The sequence below is a fragment of the Engystomops pustulosus genome, chromosome 6 (assembly GCF_040894005.1).
Source record: "Engystomops pustulosus chromosome 6, aEngPut4.maternal, whole genome shotgun sequence".
Taxonomy (NCBI): Eukaryota; Metazoa; Chordata; class Amphibia; order Anura; family Leptodactylidae; genus Engystomops; species Engystomops pustulosus.
Genome location: NC_092416.1, coordinates 183,758,079 through 183,781,570, shown reverse-complemented (window position 1 = coordinate 183,781,570; position 23,492 = coordinate 183,758,079). Strand labels below are relative to the sequence as shown.

Genomic DNA, 23,492 nt, shown 5'->3' with positions numbered 1-23,492 from the left:
CTCCTCCAGAATCAGACCTCAGATTCTTAGGAGGACCCCTACGTGGGATCTCACTTTAGTATTAGACGCACTTTCCAGACCTCCCTTCGAACCTCTGGACAGTGCTAGCCTTAAAAACTTAACGCTAAAAACTACTCTACTGATTGCTGTTACTACAGCCAAGAGATTGGGGGAGCTTCAGGCTATTTCCATCAGAGAACCCTATATGCGCATTCTTCCTGACTGTATTATTCTTACTCTAGACCCTGGGTTTGTTCCCAAGGTGGTATCAAAATTCCACAGGAGCCAAGAGATCACCCTCCCGTCCTTCTACGAGAATCCCTCTTCTAGTGACGAAGCCTCGTGGCATCTTCTGGATGTAAGACGTGTGGTGCTAGCTTATCTGCAGGCTACAGAACCCTGGCGCATTGATCATAACTTGTTTATTCAATTCCAGGGGAAAAATAAGGGGAGAAAAGCCTCCAAGATTTCGATAGCAAGATGGCTAAAGTCGGCTATTTCCATCTGCTATACGTTACAAGGGAAGGAGGTTCCTACTAATCTAAAGGCTCATTCCACCAGGGCTATGTCGGCCTCCTGGGCCGAAAGAAGAGGCGCATCACTCAAGCAGATCTGCAAAGCAGCCACTTGGGCCTCACCATCCACATTCATAAAGCATTACCGTCTGGACTTGCCAAGTTCTCGGGACCTCTCCTTTGGAAGGAAGGTTCTACAGGTGGTCATCCCACCCTAGAGTTTCTACTTATTTGGTAGATCTCCAAGTGGGCCGTCATGGAGGACGTTTTGGAAATGGTGAATTAGTACTCACCGGTAATTCGGTTTCCATCTAGTCCTCCATGACGGCCTATATATTTTCCCTCCCTATGTTTTTTGCTATACTGTAAATGTATGTGAATATTTAACATACAAATAAAAAATTTTTCTTTACCTTCCACCGGTGTAGTTATTTGGTAGACACTGGCGGGGGGGAGGCTTTTAACCTCTCTGCTTCCTGTCCCTACAGAGGTCAAGGGGCATCCTCCAAATGGGCCATCATCTCGGTGCTTTGTACTGAAAATTCAACAACATTTGTAACCCAGCAAATAAACAAGTTGTGAACAAACATATGGAAAGCATCATAAGAATATATGGAAGAGCAGTCCACGTGTGGTAAAGGATACTGAAGGCAAAGACCCTCCGTTTTCACTTTTGAGGGCCTTTCAGGCATCTCAGCTGATGTCGAGGACCCCTGAGGCTGTTCCCGACTCTTCCCCTGGGAGCTCGCTGAGGTCTAGGGGGCTGTGCAGGAACCGCTGGAGTCGGCAGGGTCGGCCACTTTAATATATCTGGGGCCAGAACGTTGATTATTTCCGCCACAGAGGAGACATCATTGGGGTGACTGATCACGTGTACAAGCTCCCCAAACCGAATCTGTAATCCAAATGGGAATCCCCAGTTGTATGGGATATTACGTTTGTGCAAGATCTCGAGCAGAAGACAAAGGGCCCTTCTCTTGAGGAGGGTCAACCTGGAGAGGTCCGTCAGGAGTTGAACAGTAGTTCTTTGAAAAGAAATTTGGTCTTGGGACTGGGCTTTATTCATTTTAGTGTCTTTCAGTTGATAGTGATGTACCTGGCAAATTACGCCACGGGGAGGATCGTGAGCTGAGGGAAGAGCCTGTAGATAATATTTGCTTGTTATGATAATTAGTGCTTATTTAATTGTTCTCATCTAAAACCTTCAGTGTCATTTCTTCTTTTGTGTTGCTCCATTTTTGTATCAGGATGAAGATGTGAAGAATATTACTGCCCCAGAGTCATATGTGAGGGGCGATGAGCCTACAGGTAACTGCCCAGGTGAGTAGTAACCACTAGATAAAGCAGAGCCAAATGATAACACAAAGCAGAACATGGAGACATAGATACATGCAGACAAGAAATGCTGCATGTACTCGGATTGCTGATGTCAAACAAATGTTCTGCAGTAGAATTTCAGTGTTTTCTTACCACGACCAACGTTAAGGTTATTTTTATTCAGTTTTTTTTTCTTTAGCAAATGACAATACTAGGAGCTCAGAGGAACATCTGATATCATCACATGTTACAGCAGGTGATGGTTGTGTCACACCAGATACATCTGAAGATCATGACAATATCCCAGATGCTTCCTCAGACCTTCACACCCAAGATCCATCCTCTTATCCTATTAAATGGGTCTTTTCTACTGAATCATTGGAAATGGTTAAAGAAACAAAATCAAGTTTAGAAAGTGGAAAACTTTATAGTGTTAAAGAAGATCATCAGAAATATCACACTGGAGAGAAGCAAGTTTCTTGTTCAAAATGTGGAAAATATTTTAGTCAAAGTTTTCAACTTTTTAGACATCTGAAAAGTCACACAGGGAAGAAGTCTTTTCCATGTTCAGAATGTGGAAGATGTTTTCTAAAACATTCAAATCTTGTAAGTCATCAAAGAACTCACACAGGAGAGAAGCCATTTTCATGTTCAGACTGTGGGAAGTGTTTTACCCTAAAATCAACTCTTAATAGACATCAGATAACTCACACAGGGGAAAAACCGTTTTCATGTTCAGAGTGTGGGAAAGGTTTTGCCCAGAAACCACATCTTGATCGACATCTAATAAGTCACACAGGAGAGAGGCCGTTTTCATGTTCAGATTGTGGGAAATGTTTTAGCGTCAAATCAACTTTTGATCGACATCTGATAAGTCACACAGGAGAGAGGCCGTTTTCTTGTTCAGAATGTGGGAAATGTTTTACCCTGAAATCAACTCTTAATCGACATCTGATAAGTCACACAGTGGAGAAACCGTTTTCATGTTCAGAATGTGGGAGGTGTTTTACCCTCAAATCAACTCTTACTAGACATCAGAGAAGTCACACAGGGGAGAAACCATTTTCATGTTCAGATTGTGGGAGATGTTTTGCTCGGAAATCACATCTTGATCGACATCAGAGAAGTCACACAGGGGAGAAGCAATTTTCATGTTAAGAGTGTGGGAATGGTTTTGCCCAGAAAACACATCTCCATCGACATCTAATAAGTCACACAGGGGAGAAGCCGTTTTCATGTTTAGAATGTGGAAATGTTTTGCTTGGAAAAGTAATCTTCTTAAACATCATGAGTCGTCACACAGTGGTAAAGCCGAATAATTTTATTAATATGTGAAATGTTGAAGACACAGATCACATTTTTTTTACTAAATCAAAGAACAAACCAAGGAGAATTATGATGTTATACAAGAAAAGTGTACAGAACAGAGGTCATACATCTGTAATATTTGTGAGAGTTGAGAACATGATACCAAACAAAAAATATATATTTATTATTGATCCCATCAGTAAAGGAACCCTCTAATCATAATTTTTTTTTGGTTATAAATCTTTTTATTGTTTTCTTGTGTAAAACATATAAACATTCAAGTAGGTACAGAAAAATACAATCAGGTTGATATTATGTAATATACAGATATATATTTGCCGAGTAGATATCAGTTGTGGCCTCTTTCTGGTGCCTACTTTCTTGATGTCGGCTTCTTTATGGAGGGGGGGGGCAGTTAGTTCAAGGTCCTATCTAGACCTATTTCGTTTGTTATTTTGATAATGATATGAGGGAAGGGATAGGGGTAAGGAGATGGGGTTTTGGTCATACCAAACAAAGATCAAACAAAGTTATAACGTACAGGATAATGTAACTTCTCGTTCCCATTCACAGAACCAAACTAGTTTATTAGACTATTTTCTCTCTTCCTTGCGCTTAGACTACTTTACTGTAAGATGTGATCTGGTGTATTTTCATAGCTTTCAGTGGTTAGAGGTTTCTGAATCTTTTACATGGTGACCATAGTTTTACAAAGAATGAAAAACATGGCCGAAATAGGCCCATATATATACACAGGTGTGTGATGACATCATTTCCTTTAGTGATGCAATATGCAAAACATACGAAAGTGAAAATATATACAAATGCAGAATATTAAAGTGCAATAGTGTACTTTCGTATGTTTTGCATATTGCATCACTAAAGGAAATTATGTCATCACACACCTGTGTATATATATGGGCCTATATCGGCCATGTTTTTTATGCTTGAGAAAGATTCATTGCGAATCGAAACGTCGCAAATTTTATGCCTTCTATGTAAATAAAGCCTTTATACTTTGGATTTCCTGTCGTGCTGTGGCTTCCTCCATCGATATCCCGGACTACAGGTTCATGTACCAGAACCTTTGGCTGCGAGCACCAAACTATATGAACTCACGTGCAGGTTTTGGATTGCTGTCTTTCCTTCCTTCCTCCATAGTTTTACAAATTTATCGTGGGTTCTTTGTTCCCAGCTGGCTAGTTCTTCCATTCAGTAAATCTGGTCCAATCGGTCCAACCATTCTTTTATTGTAGGGGGTTCCTTTTGTAACCATTTAGGTGGTATCATAAATTTTGCCGCTTGTATTAAAAGTGTGGTCAGGTCTTTTTTCGATGGGTTCCATGTGGATGTCGGGAGCCACAAGAGGACCGATTCTGGGATAAGTGTTAATGTTTTACTCATAATTTTGTTTATGTGGGATTGTACATCCTCCCAATAGCGTCTTAGTTTAGGAAATCTCCAAAAAATGTGGGCTAGTGTGTGATCTAAACATTGTCGCCATTGTTGCCACATCCCCAGCAAGTGTCTGCTGTTAACAGTCTTCTGCAGGAGGACGGCAGGCGTGTTGTACCACCTAGTCATTAATTTGTAAGAGTTTTCCTGCGTTTTAACATATTTTGAAAAACCGTGTGACCACTAGTGAATTTGCTTAATCTGTTTAGCTATAATTTGAGATATTTACATCTCCTCCCCAGCCTCTGATATTAGGAACCCTCCAACCGTAAATTTATCATGGGCCTCATAATATCATTCTTTGTATGTTCCTCCTACTGTTCACCTTGCTCTATCTATAAATCACATTGTGATAGATACAGATTTCCTCTATAATCTGCTCCAGTAATGTCCAGCTCCCTGACATTCTCTGCTACGTCCTTTCAAGCCCACAGTCAAATTGGAACCCAGGTTGGTGTTTATATCATTCTCTAGGAAAAATGAGCCACCTGTATACGCTGCGTTTTATAGCAGTACTAACAGCTCAATGGGAGCTATACAGGAGTCCAACCAGAGATAACACTTGTTATTGTGAGACAAAAACAAAAGCAGTAGGGTTATTACACAAACTAAGTGGAGCAGAGGGGGGAGGGAATGAAGAGGTGGGAAGGGAGGGGTAAGGGTTGGGGGGGGGGTGCAAGACGTCAGTCGGCAGGCTCGGGGGGTCAGGGCCAGTGCTGCAGTGAGAAAAAAGCCCAGCAGAGGGCACTTGGTAGTGGGATACCTGGTGGGTATCATGCAGAAGAGTAGATTTGCAAACTGACTTCCATAACTTTGTGGATCTAATAACCATCTGCCAGAAGGATTGGAGTATCGGGCATTCCCACCATATGTGTCATAGTGCCGGGTGCCTGCCTGCATCTCCAGCACTCAGCTGGACAGGACCATCTTGAAATAATTTTATAATTAGTCTCCTGGGCCCTGTTGGAGATGGAGAGTTTGTGACATAGCTCAAAAGATTTATCCCAATCCTCTGTACTATAGGTCATGTTTAGTTCCCTATGCCAGGCTTCCACATATGGTGGCATGTTGTCTGCACATTTGTCTAAGTATAAGGCATAAATCGCAGAGATTGGCCTTGGTGTCTAGGTTGGGGCAATGCACATCTGTTCAAAGGGGATAGTCTCTCTATGGCGCTGCATGTTGGATTTAAAGGGGTATTCGCATTACAGCAAATTAATGTTATTGTTTTTATTATAATAAGTTATACAGTTTTCCAATTTTACAATATACTTTTTTGTATCAATTCCTCACAGCTTTCTAGAACTCTGCTTGCTGTCATCCTATAGAAGGCTTCTATGTTTACTTCCAGCTGACAGAAAACTGAACTCAGATGCACGGCTCGTGAGTGTCACAGAGAGTAATCAGAGCTGTGTGATATAACGAGTTGTGCACATGTGTGACCATGGTCAGATTTCTGTCCACTGGAAGTAAACATAGAAGCTTTCTATAGAAGGACAGCAAGCAGAGATCTAGGAAACTGTGAGGAATTGATACAGAGAGTATATTGGAAAATTGTGTAACTTTTTATGATACAAACAATAACATTAATTTGCTGAAGTGGGAATACCCCTTTAATGGTCTGATAAAAGTGCCGCAGTTGTGTGTATTCCCATTGGGAGCGGCTGGACAATTGTTTTAGAGGTCGTCTAGAGGAGAGAGTTCCGTATCTCGTAGTATATTTTTAAAGATGAGTGTGTTGTCCGTTCTTAAAAGGTCAAGGAAGGCAGTAGCCTCCCTTGGGGGAAAATCTGGGTTATTAGTGATTGGTGTGAGTGGGCCATTGCAGTCAAAGAGATGGTAGTCTTTGGGGGTTTTACACAGGGTTCTTAAGATTTGTTCTGTAACGAATGGTAGTTTCGTAAGGTGGTGTTCGTGGGTGATGTTGGTGTTTGTGCAGGGGAAGGATTGTAGTGGGGAGAGCGAATGGGCTGCTTCTAATCCTATCCAAAGCTTGCCTGTCTTGTGGTGGTACAAGTCATTCACTCTAACCTAGGCCTGTGGGTGATCATACAGAGCTTTGATTCGTGTTAGCATTAAGGGGCCCAATCCCAGTTGTGATAAGGTGGTTTCGAGGAACTCCCAGTCCACCCGGTCAAAAGCCTTCTCCGCATCGAGAGTAGCATTGTGGGAATATTGGCTTTTTTTAGCATGATTTATGAGGGAGAAGGTCTTCAATGTACTATCCCTGGCCTCCCTGCAGGGGATGAACCCCAACTAATCCAGGTGGACTAAGGGTCCCAAGAGCGGCGCCAGGCGATTTGCGATAAATTTGACATAGATCTTTGCGTCTACGTTAAAGAGAACCCGTCAGGCAAAATAACCCCCCTAAACTAAATATATTTTCATAAACTGCCATTAGAAAGCATTGCCTCTATCCCTTCATTGTCTCTCTACATGCCTGTAAACCTAAGCAATGACGTCCTAAAGCTGTATGCACAGACCTGAGCAGGGGGAGGAGAGGGGAGGGGTAACAGGGGTGACGTCACTGCCTCTGACCATGTGACCAGCCTCATTTACATAATAAAGAATAGATGATTTTAGAAAAAGGCTGGGATGGGATCCTTGTGAGCTGCTCCAAAAGGCAGTAGTGACAGGACAAGTGACAGAGACCTGATGACAGGTGTCCTTTAATAAGGGATATCGGCCTGTAGCTAGGGCAGAGTTTGGGGTCCTTCCCTTCCTTAGGTATAACCATGCTGTGGGCTCTAAATAAAGGGGGATGGAAAGAAATGTTGTTGGATATCGAGTTAAACTCTGGTCCCCGAGGGGAGTTGTTTAATGACATGTGCTTACTCTTCTGCTGTGATTGGGGCCTCTAGGGCTGTGCAATCTGAGGTGGATAGGGACGGTAGCACAGTTGCTTTGATATATTCAGTTAGTGATTGTGCTGGAGTGGGGGCTGGGGAGGAAGTTGAGGGTGGGGTAAGTTGTAGAGAGACCGGTAGTAAGATGTGAATGCGTCCGCAATGTGTTCTGTTGTATGAGCCTGTTCTCCCTCTCCCTTTTTGATCGCAGCTATGTATGAGAGCCCTAGCTAGGAGTCTGCCTGGTCTGTTGCTCCACTTGTAAAACGAGCGTGAACACAACTGACGAATTCTCTGTTGTTTAGCTTCTAGGGTAGAGTTAATTTCATGTATGACTACTGTTAATTCCCATATGGTTGTAAGTTGAAATGTGCACTTGTGTTGACAGTGGAAAAGAAAGCGATCAATTTAGCTCCCGCTTCCCTTTTAATTCTGGCGCCATGACAAGGAGCAAGAGTCAGATTGATATATGGACCCTATAGAGGATTTGTGAGTCACCGAAAAAAGTTCCTGTTCCATGAGGATATAGTCAATCCTGCTATAGGAGCCATGCACTGGGGAAAAGAATGAGTAATCTTTTGTGTCTGGATGTTGCAACCTCCATGCATCTCACAGTTTCATATCTCGAAGCACTCTCCCAACTTTGTTAATTTGTCTGAAGAAGATGGAGGATCTGGCTGTGGAAGAGTCTATGAGTGGATTGAGCGTTGGGTTGAGGTCTCCACATAGAATCAGAGAGCCTCTGGAGAATTTGCACAGTTCATCCAACATCTTCATAATAAATGGTGTTTGATCTACGTTGGGTGCGTATACATTTGCTTTGGTGTGTAGGGCACCTTGGATTTCCCACTTGAGGAATGGGAACCTAGCCTCCGGGTCCACAAGATTCTCAAGGATCCTTTTTGAAATGTGTTTCTTGAACACAGAGTAGGTGGATACGTTGTTTGTGAAAAGAGTACAAAGCTTGAGAGCATTTTAGTGGGATATTCATCCCCTTCGCATTGAAGGATGCTATATTGAGACATCAATATGTTGTGTAGGGTCTTGCACAGATGAGGGGGGGAGGTATGTATAGAGAAGGTGGAGAACAGGTGTGAACAAATAACCGGCCTTCAAGAAATGGGCCGGGCATGAGCTAATGAAGGGGGTTATGCAAAAGGGCACTAAGAGACCGGGGTTTTTACCTCAGTCAAACCTATGGGGGGGGGGGGAACCTATAATGGAAAGTATAGTATGTAGATGTGAGGGGTATGAGATCGCAATGTCAGGGAGCCAACCAGAGGGGGATGTGGGAGAAGAAAGACATGCATGTGGGCAGGCCATATTCCATATGACGGGCAGGCCAAGAGCCTAAAATCATCATGTGCAGTACTCGCAGGGAATGCACACGGCGTTGGAGTATACAGCTCGGCTTGTCCCTTATCCCCCTAGGGCAACACCGAACATAAAACACTAAATAAACACATTTGACCTTAAGAGAATTCACTGTGTTACCACTCAGGGGTAGGAAAGGAGAAGACCAGGGCCATCAGGAAAAATGATGGCGCCGTGGATGATTTGGAGGCTGTCGCTGCTGTCCTGCCATGCACCGGACTGTGTCGCACGGCAGGGATGCTCAAGTCTCGGGCAGAGGAAGCAGGAGCCGCGACTGCAGCGGTGGGTTCCCCCTTTTGGAGACAGAGTGCCCAAGCTACAACCAAAACCCACGTATATGTCGTAAAGTGCCAACATGACAATTTAAGCAGCAACTTATTGATCCCTGCTGTAGCACAGGTTTTAATCGTATTGGCCTTCTGAATTCACCAATACAATAGAAAGATGATAGAGAAATTTGGATCGAAGATTCCCTCCAAGGTCCCCTGAAGAGAGAGAATCAGAGGACCCAGAGCAGGAGCTCCAATGACAATCCATCTCTATCCATACCTTCTGTTTCCTCCTCTAGCCCTGGCAGCCAAGGATGTTGCATTAAAATAGCGCTGAGCATGACACTTTCTGGGCTGTATTGGATCACAGGAGAAAGCCATGAGTCCTAGCTGGCAAACTCTGTGTTGGGGTGAAGGCCTGGGTGCCCACAGAAAGGGCTCTGAGTGCCACCTCTGGCACCCGTGCCATAGGTTCGCCACCATTGCCCTAGGGGGTCTGAAAAATAGTAGAAAATGAAAAAAAAGTTTTAAAAAAATTATATTAGAAAAAATAATAAAAAATTCAAATCACCCCCTTTTCCCTAGAACTGATATAAATATAAATACACAGTAAAAATCATAAACACATTAGATATTGCTCGGTACAAAAATGCCTGATCTATCAAAATATACTAACGGTGTTTAACCCCGTAACGGAATAAAAAACCCAAGTTCAAAAATTTTGAACATTTTGAAAAACATTAAAAATGTTATAAAAAGTGATCAAAAGGTCGTACAGTCCTAAAAAGGGGAGCATGGAAAAGTCATCAAAAGTCACAAAAATGACACCACCCAAAGCTCCGGGCACCGAAGCATGAAAAAGTTATTAGCGCCAGAAAATGGAAAAATTAAAATAAAATGTTTCCACAGGAGGTTTTAGTTTTTGGAAATGGATGAAAACATTATAAAACCTATAAAAATTTGTTATCCAGTACACAACATAAAACATTCAATACCGTCACTATGAAGTGCAATTTGTTATGCAGAAAACAAGCCCTCGCACAGCTCTGTACATGGAAAATAAAAAAGTTATAGATTTTCGATGGTGAGGAGTGAAAAATAGAAATGAAAAAAAAAGGGCCAGGGTCTTCAAAAACAGACAACACAAGTCTCCTCACATGCCCCCCCCCTACACTTCCTGGAGCCTGACTCCTCCCACACATGTGATTAATCACATGACTATGACATCATCACAGGTCCTATAGCCTCTCCAGAGCCTGACTCCTCCCACACATGGGCTGATCACATGATTATGACATATTCACAGGTCCTATAGCTTCTCCGGCAGCCCAGAGCCTGACTCCTCCCACACACTGGACTGGTCACATGACTATGACATCATCACAGGTCCTGTCACATATATCTGGAGCTCTGCAGGTGGAGGTAGGTGTGCAGTCACTTCCTTCTCTCTGGCTTGGGGTTTCCTCCTGGCCGGGGGTCACATAAGGTAACTGCCCCCGCAAGCCGTGGCTAGTGTTATTATATACCAGACTGTGCAATGTCCTTGAGGTGGTGGAAACCCCTGGCACCACGTGCTGCAGGCGGTGGAAACCCCCGACGTGACGTGCAGCAGGCGGTGGATACACATTGCAAAAATATGGAGGGAGAGGCTGACAGTAGGTTTCTCTCTGAGGTGTCTGTAGGATGAGTCCCTGATGATGGAGGATGTGGAGCCTGTGATGGTGAAGCAGCCTGATCCAGGGATCACACGGAGGGACATTGTACAAATCAACTAACGGATCTTTATTGAACTTCAACGGCCAAATGTCAGCAGAGCTGGAGAGCTGGTAGGAGATAGCTGATCATCAGGATGTGTTGTTCACAGCCTGGTAGTGGCTTCAGGCTGAACTGTTAGATGGAGCCGATGATAGACAGTGGACCTCTGTTCTGGGGCTGAGTCTCCTGACTGGCCCAAGGTGTCAGGCAGTAGCCTGAGACACTTCTGCTTCCTGATACAATGACACCGGCTCCTAGAGCACAGGCAGGTTCTGCTCTCTCCTCTAACAGCCTGCAATCTGTTGGCTGTTAAAGATCATTATAAATGGCAAGTCTACAAGTCTCATTGAGACTGTAGGCTGCCATGGCAACCGATCTCCAATTGCGTCATGGGGGGGGGCGGTGATTGGCCATCCAAGATAGTAATGGTAAGTTAGGTGCTGCCATCAGATTCGCGATTGGTACCAGCACTGACCACGGCAGTAAAAGGTGGGTGTCAGCTGTATTATACAGCCGAAACCCGCTGTGTATGGAGATAGCTCAGCCTGTGAGCCCTCTACATACACCCCCTGCAGCACCACTACCCGGCCTTCTGCACCAATGAACGCTTCCATCAGTTATGGTGCTGCTGACCATGGGTTGTGGACTCCTGATCTAGACTTTACATGAACGTACCTCCCAAAGACAGAAAGAGGGACAAAAGCCCCTCCCCCCATTGTCACACCCGCAAGCATAATATAATATTGACCTTAAAGGGGTTTTCCCATGAAGACATAATAGGCCCTATCCACTGGATAGAGATTAATGGAGCAGAACGGTCATGACCCCCACTGATCAGCAAGTTAGGCCCTATCCTATTATGTCTTCATGGGAAAACCCCTTTAAGGTCAACATTATATTATGCTTGCGGATGTGACAATGGGGGGAGGGCCTGTCTCTTCCTCCCGTTGGCCAGCCCCCTGACCTCCAGCCTCTTCCTCCCGTTGGCCAGCCCCCTGCCCTCCAGCCTCTCCCTCCCGTTGGCCAGCCCCCGGCCCTCCAGCCTCTCCCTGCCATTGGCCAGCCCCCGGCCCTCCAGCCTCTCCCTCCCGTTGGCCAGCCCCCGGCCCTCCAGCCTCTCCCTCCCGTTGGCCAGCCCCCGGCCCTCCAGCCTCTCCCTCCCGTTGGCCAGCCCCCGGCCCTCCAGCCTCTCCCTCCCGTTGGCCGGCCCTCCAACCTCCTCTTCTTGTGGCTCTCTTCTCCTTGGTATCAAACAAAAAAAACCTTGGTTCTTTCCTCCCGTCATTCTCCTATAGGAAACCAGGGCTGTGGAGCTGGAGCCTCGGGAAACTTGTCTGTGTGTGACTCCAATTCCCAGCACTTCCACATATATAGTAAATACTAAGCTAGTGATATATAATGCTGTCAGTACTACTGGCAAGTAGAGGAGAATATGAGAACACTTACGAATATGTAAAAAAATCACACATTTGTAAGCAGTATAAGTTAAGCCCAAAAGATTGGTAGTCTTATTCTATTATTGATTAAAATTATGTACAAATTTTATAAAATCTGTATCAAAATGTATATGGGAAGGACTGGAGGAGATGACCTTCTGCAAGATAAGTCCTTACATGTTTGTAAGCCGTATCATGCCTCACAGCCATAACAACCTAGACCTGATACTGATGCATTGATATTCAGATCAAACTTGACAAACGTCATAATAGATCTTTTCTGATCTGTAGGACTGTGCTTACAAATACAGGCAGTCCCCGGGTTACGTACAAGATGGTACAAACCTACAGAACCGAATTCGAATTTGTATGTAAGTCGGACCTGCATATTTTATAATTGTAACCCCAGCCAATTATTTTGGTCTCTTTGACAATTGGATTTTAAAACTTTTGGGTCTTCATAAGAACCAGGATTAACAACGAATCTTAATTGTAAACACCTTCAATAACTGTTACAGCTGATAATTGTAGAGTACATTACCAAAAACCATAGGTCCGCTTGTAACTAGGGGTCGCCTGTAAGTCGGGTATTCTTAAGTTGGGGACCGTCTGAATGTGATTTTTTTTCATAACTTGGTGAAGCAAAATTCGTGTTCTTATATTGCAGGTGCATAATAAAAGAAATTAAGTGAAATCTACACTGGTGTGTGTCGCAGAATCCTACTCGTGCAATACTCTCTACTCAATGAGTGGGCGGTACCTCCGTTCGATGTAACAAAGTAGAGGAGAGTCCCAGCATCATAAATCAGTATCTGTAAGTTATTAGATATAAAATAATACATTTTGTGCACAGTTAATTTTTTAGCACACAAACTAATTTTCATTTTGCCACGCCCCACATTCTTCAAGACCACACCCCCTATAACAAGGCCAAACCCCTTTTGTACGATGAGTCGGAAAATGGCCAAAACTAAGTCTTCATAAATGTGTCAATATTTTAGATCTTTTTTTGGCACAACTCTGTCATTTTAGGAAAGATAGGAGATCTTCATAGGATTGGAACAGGCCAGGTCTAGAGTGCGGCCAGAAAAATGGCTGGTTTGAATTGCGTAATGTAGGTTTATTTCAGATGAAATGCGGTGATGTGTGGGTCATGTTTTACAATTTAAAATGTTTCTGTCTGAATTGGTCCCTAAATTCATGAAGTTCTCTACTAGATGAAAGGATTTTACACTAGATGAAAGGAATTTCATCTCCATCATAGAGAAATTATAGAGATATTCTAATCCAAGTAAACATATCCAGGTGTTAGAATGGCACAGTCCAGATCCGAATACAATCGAGAATCTGTGTAAATACCTGAAAATTGCTGTTCACAAATGCTTCATCCAACCTCCGTTTTCCAAGGAAGAACGGGCAAGAATTTTAGTCTCTCGATGTGCAAAACTAATAGACACAGCAAAAGGTGTTAACTTAAGGGGCAACTTAAGCCAAATAATATTGCACGTCACACTTTTCAGTTTATTATTTTTTACAAGTTAAGTTAAAATTATCCAATAAATTTCATTCCACTTCACAATTGTGTCCCACTTGTTGTTGATTCTTCACCCAAAAAAATTTACAATTTTATATCTTTATGTTTGATGCCTGAAATGTGGCAAAAGGTACAAAAGTTCAAGGGGGCCAAATATTTTCGCAAGGCTCTGTGTGTTTTTACTTTTCCTTATCATTGTTTTATTCAGGATCCGACAATGGACAGAGACAGGAGGGTGGAGAGAATATTCCAGCTCACCCTAGAGATTCTCTTCTATATTACTGGAGAGGTGAGAGATTGTGATGAGGTCACATGACATCATTATCTATGGGAATAACAGATGATAGGACTGGAGAGGTGAGAGATTCTGGAAATGTATGGAGGGAGATTTATCAATGTGTCTCTCCATAACCAGGATTACACAGTAGTGAAGAAGACCTCTAGTGGGCCCTGTCAGGCCCCTGTGTATGAAGGACGGGGGAGAACCCTGAGCCCAATCCCGGCTCCTCCACCTCACCCCCTGATACATGATGACATCAATGAGCAGAAGATCCTAGAAGTCACCCACAAGATGATGGAGCTGCTGACTGGAGAGGTGACACTGCTGGGAATGCTGGGACATTATACAGTAACGCTATGAAGGGATCTGGGTGATGACGGGATCATTGTGTGTGTCAGGTTCCTATAAGGTGTCAGGATGTGGCTGTCTATTTCTCCATGGAGGAGTGGGAGTATTTAGAAGGACACAAAGATGTGTACAAGGACGTCATGATGGAGGACCACCAGCCCCTCACATCAGCAGGTAATAGACAGGACTAAATCCACACGTCCTTTCATTATCTGTATGGAAAGAAGGAATTCAGTCTCTGGATGTGTTTCCTACAGGTAGATCCAGTAAGAGAACATCACCTGAGAGATGTCCCAGTCCTCTTCTTCTATCACAGGATTGTTCAGAGGAGAAATATGTCCCACAGGATCATCAGGTAGATGAGAATAAGACCTCATGACATATTCTCTGATCTGAGGAGGTTTATTATATCCATAAAAGTCAGGGGTGACCGCCGTTGCAGGGGATGTGACCATGACCGGGCCCGTCGAAAGGGAAGGGCCTGTGCTGTGGTTGTTTCATCCCTCCTTTCATGATTATGCTGGCTGCCTGCTATAGCTGCGATTAAAATCTGTGCATCCGGTCTGGCTTCCTATTAGTGCATTCGGCTGTCCGCCGAGAACACAAAAAACGGAGGCAGAGCAGTAAGTGACACACGTCACTTCTTGCTCTGTTTACAGCAGGAGCGTACTGAGCAGCAAGTAAGCATCCTAGTGGGTTCAGCGTATTGACATTAAAACACTGCCGGCGCCGGGCGCATTGTTCCGTGTGCACTAGACAAAAGCTCGCCATCCATGCCACCACCAGTGTTTACTTGCAAATGGGATAAAAACTGACAAAAAGAGCAATAAAGAAATGGGCAACTAAATAAGGGAAAAGTTCTCTTGCAGCCCAAGTGCCCTTTTTGTTACCCCTTCTCTTATTAAGTACTAAGAGAGTATTAAGAGAAGGGGCAAAAAAAGAGCAGGGCTGCACTTCTTTGGGGATGGGGTAGCCCAAGGAAAGATAGGAAAAGGGGCTGCTGCATTATTAAGAAAGAACAGCACTTAAAAAGAGAAGGGGAAAAAAATGTGACCCATGCTAAAAAGGGTTTCTTACTATGAACGGAAGCCATAACCCCTTGCCACCAATGCCCTTTTCCGATTTTTGTGTTTCTATATTTTGCTTGCCTCCTTTAAAGATTCATGTTTTTCTTTGTACAGAGCTGTATGAGGCTTGTTTTCTGCATAAAAATTGATGGGATTTATATCTATATTCCATGCCAAGCACTGGGGAGTAGTAAAAAAATTCTAAATGTTGTGAAATTGACAAAAAACCTTTTTGCAGCATTTTTGTTGTGGGCTGTCAGTGAAGCCCCTGGATCACTACGAACAATGACACAAGCCGACACCTGGGACCAACAAGTGGCAACCGGTCTTTACCAGAGCCCACTGAAAAGCTGGTTGGTCTTGCTTTGACATAGTACCACCGGGTCGTTCCACAGGCACGACTTGCGATAAGGGTCTCGGGACCACCCGTGACAGTACCCCCCCCCCCCTTTGGCCTCCGCCTCTTCTTGGGCTGGAGGATTCTTTGCAAAAGATCATGGTCCAGGATATTGTCCTCAGGTTCCCAAGATCTCTCCTGCGGCCCGAACCCCTTCCAATCAATCAAAGAGAACTGCTTACCTCTCACAGTCTTCATATCAAGGATCTCCTTTACCTCATAGATGTCAGTGGAGTCAGCCACAGGGGCAAGAGAAGGTACTTGCCAGGAAAAGCGGTTCAGGATGACAGGCTTGAGTAGGGAGACATGGAAGGATGCGCATGGTGGGATGAAGGCGCACCTTGTAGGACACCGGATTGATGCAACGATTGAAAACGAGGACCAAGCTTGTAGCCAGGGATTTTTAGCCGGACATACCTGGAGGACAACCAGACTTTGCCACCTGGAGAGTAGACAGAAGAAGGCCTGGAGCTTGGTTTGGGCAGAAAACTACACAAGGAATGGCAATTATGCTCCCAGATGGACTTCAGGTCCCGTACCAATTCCTCAACAGCAGGAACATCTGATGACACAGGCAGAGGAAGAGGAGGGTGTTGATGCAGTCCATAATTGATTAAAAATATAGCGGAGCCTGCGGATGCTGAGTCTAAGGAGTTGTAAGAAAACTTTGCTGATGGCTGTAGAGTAGACCAATCGTCCTGACGGGCAGGAACAAAATAGCTCAGATAACAGTCCAAAGTTTGGTTCACCCTCCCCACTTGACCATTCAACTGAGGGTGGTAAGCAGAAGTCCAGAGTCACTTGCAGTTGATTGCACAAGGATCAGCAGAACTTGGACACAAACTGAACCTTGATCAGACACTATGTGTTGCGGGCGGAAGACCTGGAAGGGGAACATAATGGGACATCTTAGAAAACCAGTATGTCACCACCCAGATGACGGTATTGCCAGAGGAAGGTGGAAAGTCCATGACTAAGTCCATAGCAACGTGCAACCTCAGGCTGCTTGGTATCGGTAACGGAAGCAAGAGGCCAGCCGGTTTCAGGCAGTAAGGCTTAGTATGGGCACAGGATGTGCAGGATCCCACAAAATCCCAAACATCTTTGACCAAGTCAGGCCACCTGTAGTAGCGGGAGATGAGGGCCACGGAGCGTTGCATCCCAGGGTGCCCAGCCAGACGCGAAGAATGTCCCCAAGACAAAATCCTCTTCCGTCGGACATACATCCTGCCAGGGGGAAGCTAACAAAGATCCACCGGAGCGGCAACAACCAGTTGTTCTGGAGAGATAATATGCTGGGGAACAGAGTCTTCTCCAACAACAACGGAGGCACGGGTAAGGGCATCCGATATTCTTCTCCACAGGATGAAAGTGGATTAAAAGCGTGAGAAGAACAGAGACCAACGGGCTTGCCTGTGATTAAGACGTTGGGCTGTCTAGAGATGCAAGAGATTTTTTTTATGATCTGTATATACGCAGACCGGATGGCGAGCTCCCTCCAAAAGATATTGCCATTCTTCCAGGGCAAGTTTGTGGGCTAAAAGTTCACTATCACCTATAGAGTAATTCCTCTCTGCGGAAGAAAGAGTTTTAGAAAAGAAACCACACATGAGCGTTCGGCCCTTAGGCCCTTTCTGGGTGAGCAACGCCACCCAGAAAACGTCTAGATGCAAGGGCTTCTCCATATCAGGCCTAGTGAGAACAGGAGCCGTGGCAAAGGCGGACTTTAACCTTGAGAAGGCCTCACCCACCGAGGGCCAGATGCAGGGATTGGTGCCCTTCTTGGTGAGCGCCACAATGGGAGACACCAGAGTAGAGAAATGCTGGATAAACTGCCGGTAATAGTTTGCAAAACCCAGCAATCTCTGGATGCCTCATAGACCTTCTGGACGCGGCCACTGCAGACAGTTTGACTGGATCCATCCTTTGTTGGAGATTATATAGCCAAGGAAAGGAAGGCTCCGTTGGTGGAACTGACATCTCTCAAGCTTGGCTTAGAGACAATTGGCCCAAAGGCAATCAAGAACTTGCTGTATGAGGGACTGATGAGACTCAAGCTCTGGAGAATACACCAAAATGTCATCTAGGTAAACTACAACATACGTGTATAGCAGATCTCTGAAGATGTAATTGGCAAATTCCTGGAAGACAGCTGGCACATTACATAGTCCAAAAGGCATCACCAGGTGTTAAAACCCAACACGGAGAGAGGGTACACCCGACCCCGGGGAGGTGCCCGGCAACAGATCTATAGGGCAGTCGCAGGGACGGTGTGGCAGCAATATCTGCCTGCTTCTTGGAGAACGTGTCAGCAAAGTCCTGGGAACACCTTAGTAGGCCCTGCAAAGATAAGGTAGAGTGTGACAGCCTGTAAGACGGTCTCTCCTTCTGCAACACACCGGCAGGGAAATTGGCTCAGTGCGGTACTGGACCAGAATGTAGAGGATTTGTCCGCTGACCGAGGTGATGACCAGAGGCTTCTTGACAACAGGGATGTGGTGTCGGGAGATCAGAGCGGCATCTACAAAGTTCCCCGCTGAACCTGAGTCCAAGAAAGAAGAGACCTGGATCTGGGTTCAGATGCCAATGCTGAGAAACACAGGAATAGTCAGGCGTGGAGAAGCTTTGCTCACACCTAGGGACCCTTCTCCCAAGAACCCTAGGTGCTCGCGTTACCCGGACGTTGCGGACGGACAGGACAAGCCCCAATGAAGTGCTCCAAACTGGCACAGTACAGGCAGAGGTTCTCCTGACAATGCCTGAAACGCTTCTGTGGGGAGAGTCGGGTTCTGTTCACCTGCATAGGTTCTTCTGTAGGCGATCCAGGCGGATGCTGGAGCTGCCTTTGGAAGCCAGGTGCCAAATGTCGAACCCGGGCTTGCAGATGCTTGAAACGTAATTCCTCAGCGAGCTCCTTAAACCGCACATCAATCTGAGTGGCCAGTGAGATGAGACCACTGAGAGTTGACAGCAGGTCACGTGCAGCCAAAGCATCTTTGATTTGAGGTGAAACACCTATTTTAAAGGTGGCAATCAGGGCTGCATCATTCTAGAAAAGTTCAGAGGCCAGGTTGCGAAACTGAACCGCATACTCTCCCACTGAAGAGTCCCCTTGGCGCAATGTCAGCAGAGGAGGCTCGTGCAGGTTCCTCAACTGCAGACTGGAATTCCGCCAGGAATGCTGTATGAGCAGCTGTGACCGGATCGCCTCTGTCCCATAGAGGGGTAGCCCAGGCCAGGGCCTTTGCGGAGAGGAGGCTGATGATGAATTGAGCCTGATTTGGAGCATTCCGTGACAAACTGCGAGGGCATAAGTTCAATGTGTAGGGAGCACTGAGTGATACCGCCCATAAACAGCTGCGGCCTCCATCATACTTGTCAGGCATCGAAAGTCTTAGCCTTGGTTTAGCGGCAGGTAGACAAGCCAGGGTAGCAGGCGTAGTCATCAGAGTCTGACGCCAATGCTGCGTGGCAAGCAACTGCTGGAGCATGGCGGGGACTTAACCCAGCTGTTCTCCTTGTGAAGCAATCTGCTGCGTCTGCTAGTGCACAATGCTGGTACAGTGAACCCCCTGGACCACCACAGATGGTGACACAACCCGACACCTGGGACCGGAATCTAAGTTGCGCCTGGTCTTCACCAGAGCCCACCGCAAAGCAGGTTGGTCTTGCTGCAGCGTGGTACCACCAGGACGTTCCACAAGTGCGACTTGTCCGTGGTGGCAGCCAGGATTGAGGTACACAATCTGGTGGTCAGGGACAGGCAGTAGGTCGATGCAGGCGGCAGAGGCTCAAGGGCAGAGACTAAGCAAGAGGTCAGAGCTGGCAGTGGAGGAGCGAAGTCGAGAACAGCTTTCTCATCGGCAATAGCACAAAGATCTGGCAGGGTGTGCAGGAAGAGGCGGGCTTAAATGTTCTTCTGGAAATGGCCAGCGGAAATTAACGGCACACTAGCCCTTTAAATCTTGTGAAGCCATCCAGCGCGCACGTGCCCTAGGATTCGGCGAAGCACGCGCACAGCAAAGGGAGCCGGGATAGGTAAGGAGCGAGGACGACGTGCCAGCAGGGGAAAAGAGGCACGGGTGAGCCCGCAATATGGGTTGCAGGAGCACCCGTGGCATGGGCTCTGTTTTTGCGGCTTGCCATGTACGCTCCAAATGACACCTCCCGTTTATTTTCTGGATTGGTATGATCACAGGTATACAAAACTTATATACCATATACTCGAGTAAAAGCCAAGAAAATGTGCTGAAAATCCTAACTTGGCTTGTACTGGACTCTATAAAAAAAAAACCTCACCTTTCCGATGCCCCCTGCAGGTCCTCTTCTGTCTTCAGCCCCAGCTTGCCAACATCATAATGTGTGCAACGGGGAGCCGCAGACGGAGCCGGAGCAGAAGATAGAAGAGGACCTGTGGGGGCATCCAAAACGTGAGTACACAGTTTTTTGGATTTTATTAGGCTGGGCAGGGGGCTGCTGGCTATATACTAAGGGGGCAGGCACTGGCCATATACTTGGGGCAGGGGTCTGTTCGTTATATACAAGGGAGCTGTTGGCTATGTACTGGGAGCAGGGGGCTACTGGCTTTATACTAGGGGGCAGGCGCTGGCTATATACTATGGGGCAGAGGCTGGTTATATACTGGCAGGCATTTGCTTGCTGGCTATATAATGGGGAGGCTGTGACAATGCATTTCCCACCCTAGGCTTATACACGAGTCGACTGGTTTTCCCAGTTTTTTGTGGTAAAATAAGGTGCCTCGGCTTATACTCAAGTATATACGTTTTTTTACATTTAAAATACATTTTAAAACATTTAAATTTGATGCATGGGCCTATATATAGAGAGTAATTTTTTGGGGGACGTGCCATTTTTCTTTTCCGCTTTTTTGGACTCGGTGTTCATTTTCTGTTCCAGGGACTGGTGTTCATTTTCTGTTCCAGGGATTACAGCTGGGAATAACAGTTTTTATATCTCGACTTTTTGATGTAATAACGATGGGGGCCCCATTTTGTTGTTTGCTTTTTTTGGAACAGTTGAACTTGGTGATTTTTTTTAGATTTGTTGCAGATAACTTCTCCTACCAGATCATATTTGCTTGTTATGATAATTAGTGATATTTAATTGTTCTCATCTAAAACCGTCAGTGTCATTTCTCCTTTGGTGTTACTCCATTTTTGTATCAGGATGAAGATGTGAAGAATATTACTGCCCCAGAGACATATGTGAGGGGCGATGAGAGATGTAAGGAGGAGATTCCTACAGGTAACTGCCCAGGTGAGTAGTAACCACTAGATAAAGCAGAGACGAGTGATAACACAATACAGAACATGGAGACATAGACTAAGAAAAGCTGGAAGGAGACTGAGATGTTACATCAGTAATAATACAGAACCTTATGGTAAGCAGGAAAGTCATAGCCACCATGGGCAGACAAGAAATGCTGCATGTACCCGGATTGCTGATATCACACAAATGTTCTACAGTAGAATTTCAGTGTTTTCTTACCACGACCAACGTTAAGGTTATATTTTTATTCAGTTTTTTTATTTAGCAGATGACAACACCAGGAGCTCAGAGGAACATCTGATATCATCACATGTTACAGCAGGTGATGGTTGTATTACACCAGATACATCTGAAGATCATGACGATATCCCCGATGCTTCCTCAGACCTTCACACACAAGATCCACCATCTGCTCCTATTAGATGGATCCTTTCTACTGATTCATCAGAAATGGTTAAGGAAACAAAATCAATTTTAAAAAGTTGGAAACTTTACAGTGTTAAAGAAGATCTTCAGAGAAATCAGACGGGAGAGAAGCAAGTTTCTTGTTTAAAATGTGGAAAATATTTTCAGAGTTCTCAACTTTTTAGACATCTGAAAAGTCACACAGTGAAGAAGCCATTTTCTTGTTCAGAATGTGGGAAATGTTTTACCCTAAAATCAACTCTTAATAGACATCAGAGAAGTCACACGGGAGAAAGACCGTTTTCATGTTCAGATTGTGGGAAATCTTTTGTCCAGAAACCACATCTTGATCGACATCTAATGAGTCACACAGGAGAGAGGCCATTTTCTTGTTCAGAATGTGGGAAATGCTTTACCCTGAAATCAACTCTAAATCGACATCTGATGAGTCACACAGAGGAGAAACCGTTTTCATGTTCAGAATGCGGGAAATGTTTTCAAGTACATGCAGATCTTGTGAGACATCAAATAACCCACACAGGAGAGAAGCCATTTTCATGTTCAAAATGTGGGAAGTGTTTTACCCTAAAATCAACTCTTAATAGACATGAGAGAAGTCACACAGGGGAAAAACCGTTTATATGTTCATATTGTGGAAAATGTTTTGCCCAGAAACCACATCTTGATCGACATCTAATAAGTCACACAGGGGAGAAGCTATTTTCATGTTCAGATTGTGGGAAATGTTTTGCCCAGAAACCACATCTTGATCGACATCTAATATGTCACACAGGGGAGAAGCCGTTTTCATGTTCAGATTGTGGGAAATGTTTTGCTCGGAAAAGTAATCTTCTTAAACATCAGAAGTCGTCACACAGTGGTAAAGCCGAATGATGTTTTTAATATGTGAAATGTTGAAGCCACAGATCACAGATTTAAAATTTTCCAACAACATTAATTTATATAAATAATATAAATTCTAAGCCAATTCTAGTCTTTTTGATGCCTGAGGTGAATATTGAATTACACTCCCTTCCCCCACAGTGTTTTATACCCTGATCCTCTTCTATATTTGTCCCACTGAACTTTCAGACTAAAAATAATCTTCACCCTGATCAGAAAAAGCTTGTAACACACCCACATGGTGCTACCGGCTCACTAACACATTGTGACTGACAATACACTAGGTGTGACGGTCTCACGCAATAGGAAACCAGTCAATGACAAAGGTAATAATAGCATCTAGAGCCCTACAGGTGACAATTATTACTACTCCCAGCCATTGTATTCAATGCCAGATATCCTCCGTGTAGAGCAGGACTGTACTGTACCCCTTAAAATAATTCAACAATAACACACAGTAAAGTATCAACTGGATAACAATATCCAACACTGTGCTCCTAAATATATACAACCCTCACAATAGAAATGACCACACTGTGCCCCACAAATAAAACCCCCTTTTCATACTCCCATGAATAAACTACAGTATGTACAGCACCCCCTATTAATTACCTATCCTGGACCCTCCTGATTTGCTTACATACAGCCTCCCATAATTAATATAGAGCTCCCATTAGTCTGGGCTCACATGATGTTTTTATATTGATGTTTTTTAAATCCAATGCAAATGCATCAAGAGATTATATTTTCATAGTTGCCCTTTGCATATAATGTAAAAGTCTGTGCATTGTTAAATTAATTTCGGATTGTCCATTAACAACAAAAATAAATGTAATTAACAAACAACTCCAGGCTCTGTTATTATTTTCAATGGTGCATTGTCGCATTTTCTCATGAACACTACTAAGGTAATAAAATTTGCGTCCCCCTCCTCCCAGTTAGCGCGCATGTTTCGGTCCCCTGCGGTACAAGTGTAAGTGTACCATTAGTGTAC

The 23,492-nt window shown here is 44.7% G+C and overlaps 1 long non-coding RNA gene and 1 pseudogene across 1 annotated transcript; both read left to right on the top strand.

Moving 5' to 3' along the window:
* Positions 1-1,115: 1,115 nt before the first annotated feature.
* On the top strand, positions 1,116-23,336 carry LOC140066018 (uncharacterized; annotated as a pseudogene).
* LOC140065439 (uncharacterized) lies at positions 10,515-14,420 on the top strand. Its single transcript, XR_011847902.1, has 5 exons — positions 10,515-10,570; positions 12,567-12,646; positions 12,943-13,089; positions 14,018-14,098; positions 14,225-14,420. It is a non-coding gene; the product is annotated as an uncharacterized lncRNA (long non-coding RNA).
* Positions 23,337-23,492: the final 156 nt, after the last annotated feature.